Here is a 6495-nt window from a genome sequence, read left to right as displayed (position 1 = left end):
AGCTATCCAGTCTTTATATAGAGATCAGTGGGCCAGACCCACTGCGCACCTGGGCAAGAACACGTGCACCCCTCACAGTGCATGTTCCAGTCGCATGTGTCATAAATGTGCGCCGTGCAAGCATGTCAGACTTCTGTGCACGCTTGTTCGGACACTGATCTCGGCTGTGATTGGTCAACACGCTGCTGGGCGGAGCTACAGGGATTGGTTTATTGGAGAGTTAGGGGAGACCACTGGGAGGGACTCTTGAACCCATCTGGTTTGTTAGTGTGACTTTACTTCAGTTTAAACCACCCTAACCCCCACTGGGTATTCTCTAGGCACCCGGCCAAATGCAACAGAATGCAGTGCCAGCCTTGGTACCAAGTACCTACCCTGCCAAATGCAACGGAATGCAGGCATGGAATGCATCAGATCAGGACACTGCTAAATGCAACAACTTGAAACAACTTCTTACCATTGGTGCATCCTGTTGCATTTGGCTGGGTTAGGGCTAAGTAGCATTGGAACCATTGGAACCAGAAGCTAATGCAACTTGAGTGTTTATCCAATGGGCGCTAGTAATCAGTGGTGCGCGTGCGTGTATGACATTTTTACTAACGAACCGGATTGCCAATGGCACCTGATGTTAATGTAAAACGCAATAAGGTTTGTGCAGATTCAGAATAATTAGTATCTGTTGTTTGTGTACTTTGCGAACCTGGTGTGTTCCTCCCACTGAGATGGACAGTGGACAGTGGTCACAAAGCGCCATCTATTGTACATGCACAAGGTCTATAGATATCTCTCAAATGACATCACTGCCTACAGATTGTCATGTGCAGCGGCATGTTGGGTGTCAAATTTTCGTGACGCGCATCGGCTGTGCTGTATTTTGAAGAAATTTCGAGCAACATGTGCGCGTGTTTAGAGCATATTGCACACTGAGTGCACACGTACCTGATGCGTTGAATACGCAGTTGTCATTTTCCTATGAAGAATGCTCTCTAGGAGAGGGGTCTATAACTAAATAAGCAGTGTATACTCAGAGTCGTCTGAGAGCTAGCTCACTTCAATTTTCCCACGTATGTTCCTCCTTTCATTTTTACCGCTTCTGTTGCTCACTTTGATTTTTCCTGCATATATTGCACGCTTTGTTTTTCCTGCGTATGATCCTTCCTTCGTTTTTCCTGCTTATATTGCTCACTTTGTGTTTTTTTCCTGCATATATGTTGCTCACTTCGTTCATGTTGTATTCGTTTCCAGTCATGTGGAGCAGTAAATCTGGTCAGTCAAATCTGCAGGCTTAGCAAGTATTTCTTTTGCAGCCGTTCAGCATTAAATCGCCATCGCGAGAGTCCCTCGTTAAGTCGTAACAGCCCCAGGGGTCTAGAGTTGCCTCTTAAGTTGTATCAAGGATGTGGGCGAGTGATGAGTGTTACTAGAGTGTTTTCAACGTGGACGCTCAGATGTTTTGGCGCAGCGCTGAGAATCTGAAAGCCATACGAATTAGGGAAAGCTCAACTTGAGGGGGTCTTGAACTTTTTTTCTCTCTCTCGCAAGTGACAAAGTCCTCATCAACATGATCCTCATCTCTGTCGTCGTGACGACACGCTGGTACTGCATCAGTTAATAAAAGGTTTTAGGCATGTGCGTGATGGATTGTGGTAATCAGTGATACACAGATAGTGCAGGAACTCTTGGGTTATGGATTTATGACACAAGCTGTGTGAAATTACTGGACTGATAATTCTGTGGGGTGACGCCTGATCACTCTCTTGACCTGTCTTAAACCCTACCTGTCCACATGTACTTTTGGATTCCTCATAATTAGAGAAGGGAAGTCTTGGGTAATGGATTTATTAATATATTCACTTGATAAATTACCAGTTTTGTACTCAAGCCTAGTGTATGTAGACGTTAATTTGTAATCACAGGGTCTTAGGTCTTGTACAAGCTTACGCTTTTACCTGGATCCCTCATATATTTTCTGTTATTCTTTATGTAAATTCTTGTTAATTATGTTTGATGATATGAAAAATGCAGTAAACCAATTAAGATTACTGGAGTGATAACTCAGTGTGTGGGGTGAGGCCTGCTCACTGTTTGGGTCTGTCTTAAATCCTATCTGCCCATCACCCATACTTTTGGATTCCTCATAATTAGAGATGCTCTCCCCCTTTTTATTTTTAAACTAATTATTTCTAGTAATACAACAATTATTCACTTTTGAATGAAATATCAACTGAAAAATTCCCACCACATGTAGCCATGGAATAATTATTTAAACATCTTCAATTTATTTTTGGCTCGACAATAGTAGGGGCTGATCTTTTTTGTACGTTAGTGTGAAAAATTTTAAGCAACTCAAAATAAAAAGGCTGATTTCATAGGGTTACAGTGCTTGGTTCCTAGCTCTATGATTTATTTAACAGTACAAAGAGAGGACCTTTAAACCTTCGTTCATGGATGAACCTACTAGTATCGTCGATATATCGATATTACTTGATTATAAATTCGATAGTTTTTTGATAGTGATATCGCTGATAGCAATTTTTTAATGATTGAAATATCGAACATTTCAATATTGAGGAAACATCGAAAATATCAAAATGCGTTAGATTATCGTCAAATTCAAGGCCTCCCCAAATGTAAAAGCTCAAAAGAAAGCGCCCGTTCGTCAAATGAAACATTCCAGCCGAATTTAGCCATGAAATAGTTACTTAAACATCTTCCAATTATTTGTGGCTCGACATAAGTAGGGGCTGATCTTTTTTGTACGTTAGGTGCAAAAGCAACTTTAAATCAAAGGCTGTTTTCACAGGGTATACAGTGCTTTAAAAAATTAAGATAAATAAGTTCAGAGTATTTAGTTATTTATTTTAAATTTTTAAACCTTCATTCATGGATGAACCTTGGGTACAATGGTCGGGAACCACAGTTTCAAGACCTACTCGAGTTTATTTTCCTATTCAAATAATGAAACACACCTTTGGCAGGGCTACGTAATGTTTGGCGAGCGTTTGAGGAACACTCAGGTTATTTCATCCTCGTAAGTAGCAGATGCTGTGGCATTCTGCTTTCCCGGAACTGACACTTGGTCCCGAGAGAAACTCACTGTGTATATAATATACCCAGTGCAGACACATCATATTCCCAGACCTGTGCGCGCGTCTTTCCCCCGAGGGGGAAAAAAGGCCTATCCTTAATTGTAGGCCTGGACGTGCTGATGTGCCATGACAGTGTATACTGACATTGACTGGGCAGTAAAAAAAAATGTTAATAGAATAAAGTGGTGGATGAGGTGGGATTGGCATCTCTCTGAGAGTCACAAGTGCAACAATTTTCATTGTGGTAACGGGGCTTAAATCAATTATAGGGCCAAGTAAAAAAATAAACCAGTTTCTCATCCCCACCTGCTTCCTTTTTCCGGCCCACTTTTCTTTTCTTTTTCATACATTTACAATACGTTTTACATATATTGTCAATATATTGTTAGTATATTGTGTTTTTATTTGATTCCAACAAAATTGTGGCTTTGTGGAAAGGGTTTCGGCTTCGTACGACACAATTTTGTATCAGCCAAAAAGTCAAGAAAATGGAAGATTTTTTTCTGCCATCTTAGAAAATCCACCATCTTGGGGGAAAAATAACAAGAAAAACAACACCCGCCTCCTTCATTTCTTTTTTAAAAACCCCAGACGAGAAAGTATTTATATTTGTTTTACTTGGCCTAATAGGTTGAGGGTTGATGTATTTGACTGTTGATGCATTCTTGTTTACAGAGCTGGCCTTGGTTGTTTACTGTTCTTGTTGATGGTCTGTAATTATGAAGAGCAAGAATGGCATGCAATGTGATGTGGCTGGCAGAATAGTGCATGTGTACTTTTCTCAGTTTTAAATCTTGGGTTTTTTTTCAGACCGGAACATGTAATCAGGGATTGACGTGCTCCTTGTCAAATATCACTAATTTTAATGGTTGGGGATCAGGTTAACGTAGTACTATGATACTTAATTGTCCTTGCCTTCCACCACTGTTCATTGGGTTTTCAGTCCCTGCCTGATTCTGTGGGGGGCTTTAGCCCCCAAACATTTTGTCGTGCCCCCCCCCCCCAAAAAAAAAACCAAAAAAAATTCCATTTAAAAAAAAAAAAATCACTGGCAAAATGTAAGAATTTGACGTACATGGGAACGGCTCCCCCTAAATGAGAAGGGTGCATTTGTACAGTTTTTGTTAATATAGTGTGCCTGATTGTAGGATTTTATCAGCGCTCCCCATTGAAAATATGGCACGACACCCCCCCCCCCCCCCCCCCCAGTATTGATTTTCAGAGGCCTAAAGTGTCTGGAGAAAATAACCGGTCTACATTTCAACAGGCCTCCCTGAACCAAATTCTGGATCCACTTTGCTAGCCCCCCCCAAAAAAAATATTGGCTCTAGAACCGCGCCTGACTGTCCCATATGTCCCATTGTACAGCCAATATTATTTCATCATCTTATAAACAACTTCTGATAAGTTCGAAATATGTGACATTGAGAGCTGTAAACATATTCTCAATATTTTTAGTAATGAGCTAAGAATCCTTCAAATGACCATGTACCAGAGTGGGGTAAAGAATTTGTAAAATCATTGAATTGTCAGGGTTTTTTTATGTATTTCTCACAAATGCAAAAAAAACTAGAGGTCTATGTCTGTTTGCAACAGAACATAGGGCTTTTCCGCATTATGTTTTTTTTTAAATTAAGGTCATGTTTTTCTGTTTTGTGCAAAACTGTGTGCATTTACGTTTTGTTTAACAAACCTCATTCAAATGGAAATTTGATTTTGGCATATTGCATTTGTCATATATAAAATATATATATAATCACAAGATGACGTCATTATGACGTCACCTCAATATTTATTGGTAACACATCCCGGCATGCCCCCATACCAAGTTTTAACCCAATCCACCGGCGGCGGAACCGGGGGGGCAGAGGGGGCAGTTGCCCCCCCACTTTTGAATAGGTAGCTATTTTGCCCCCCCCACTTTTTACCAGGAGCGATTTTTAAAAAACCAGGTTAATTAAAATGATGCAAGAGGTAAAAAAAGATTTTTGAACACGTGTCTCATTTATAGGGCCCTATTAATAGTATTATGTACTACAATGTATCTTTTGCTCAGAAAATATTGGTTAAAGTGGTCAGAAATTGCCTCATATCGCACCACAGATCATCTAGAATCCAAAAATTTTCGTTTCAAGAAAAAAATATATACTGTGACGTTAAACAACTTATTATCTAATAAAGAAAAGTTTCGAACACCATAAAAAAGTATTAGTCGTCTTTTTCGTGTTTTTTAAATGCAGAAATATTGGTAAATATTGTTCCCAAGAAAGTACACCCCTTCATTACCACAAATGGTGTGGTCCGCTGGGGGAAAGCATGCATGCAGCTAGCTGCACACCACCCATGGTATCACTTTTTACCGCTCGGTACCTTTTGGTTTCGGTTTGTTAATGACTTTTTTAATTGATAATTAATTTCAGCAACACCTCTCTTCTTATACCAGTACATTAACTACACATGTGAATCTTATTTTTATTCTTCAAGGCTCAACGTATAAGCCGCCCTGTGTATAAGCCGCAGTAAACATACGTAGGTCACACGTTTCGGACCAACTTCACACTTTTCCCATTTGCTTTGATTTTGCTCCGGAAACAGTAACTGGACCTTGCCCCCCCCACTTTTAAAAGTGTTCCGCCGCCGATGACCCAATCTAAATTACTGTTGATGAGATAGGGGCTTAAAATATACAAACGATGACGTCACAGGTCTAATGATGACGTCATTGTAACAATACTTGGCAGTGCTCATTATTTTATTGCGGTTTTAGTCTGTACCAAGTTTGAAAACAATCGGATTAATGAACGTGTTAAATTTTGTAAGCAGAATAAAATTGGCAATATTAAAAAAATCGTAAAAAAATCTACTGATGACGTCATCGTGACGTATTTCAGATGTTGTGTACTAGTGTTATTATCTACCCACCCACCAAGTTTCATGACGATCGGACATTATCTTATATGTGTTTCAAAAAAGCGCATATTTGATGACATCATCATGACGTCACACATTTTTCAAAATTTTGTACATATACCTATTGCCTTACAAACCTAATACAAAAAGAATTTTAAATTTAACATATTGGGTTCGTGATATATGGTTTAAAGGTCCAAAACTTCAAAAATCTATATAAAATCACACGATGACGTCATGATGACGTCACCTCAATATTTATTTGTAACACATCCCGGCCTACCCCCATACCAAGTTTCAACCCAACCTGACGTACTGTTCATGAGATATAGGGGCTTAAAATATACAAGTTAACGATGACGTCACATGTCTAATGATGACGTCATCGTAACAATACTTGGCAGTGCTCATTATTTTATGGTGGTTTTAGTCCGTACCAAGTTTGAAAAAAATCGGATTGATAAAAGTGTTAAATTTTCTAAGCAGAATAAAATTG

The sequence above is a fragment of the Patiria miniata genome, unplaced genomic scaffold (assembly GCF_015706575.1).
Source record: "Patiria miniata isolate m_02_andy unplaced genomic scaffold, ASM1570657v1 HiC_scaffold_7, whole genome shotgun sequence".
Taxonomy (NCBI): domain Eukaryota; kingdom Metazoa; phylum Echinodermata; class Asteroidea; order Valvatida; family Asterinidae; genus Patiria; species Patiria miniata.
The sequence above is the reverse complement of the archived record's forward strand: the minus strand, read 5'-3'. Positions refer to the sequence as shown.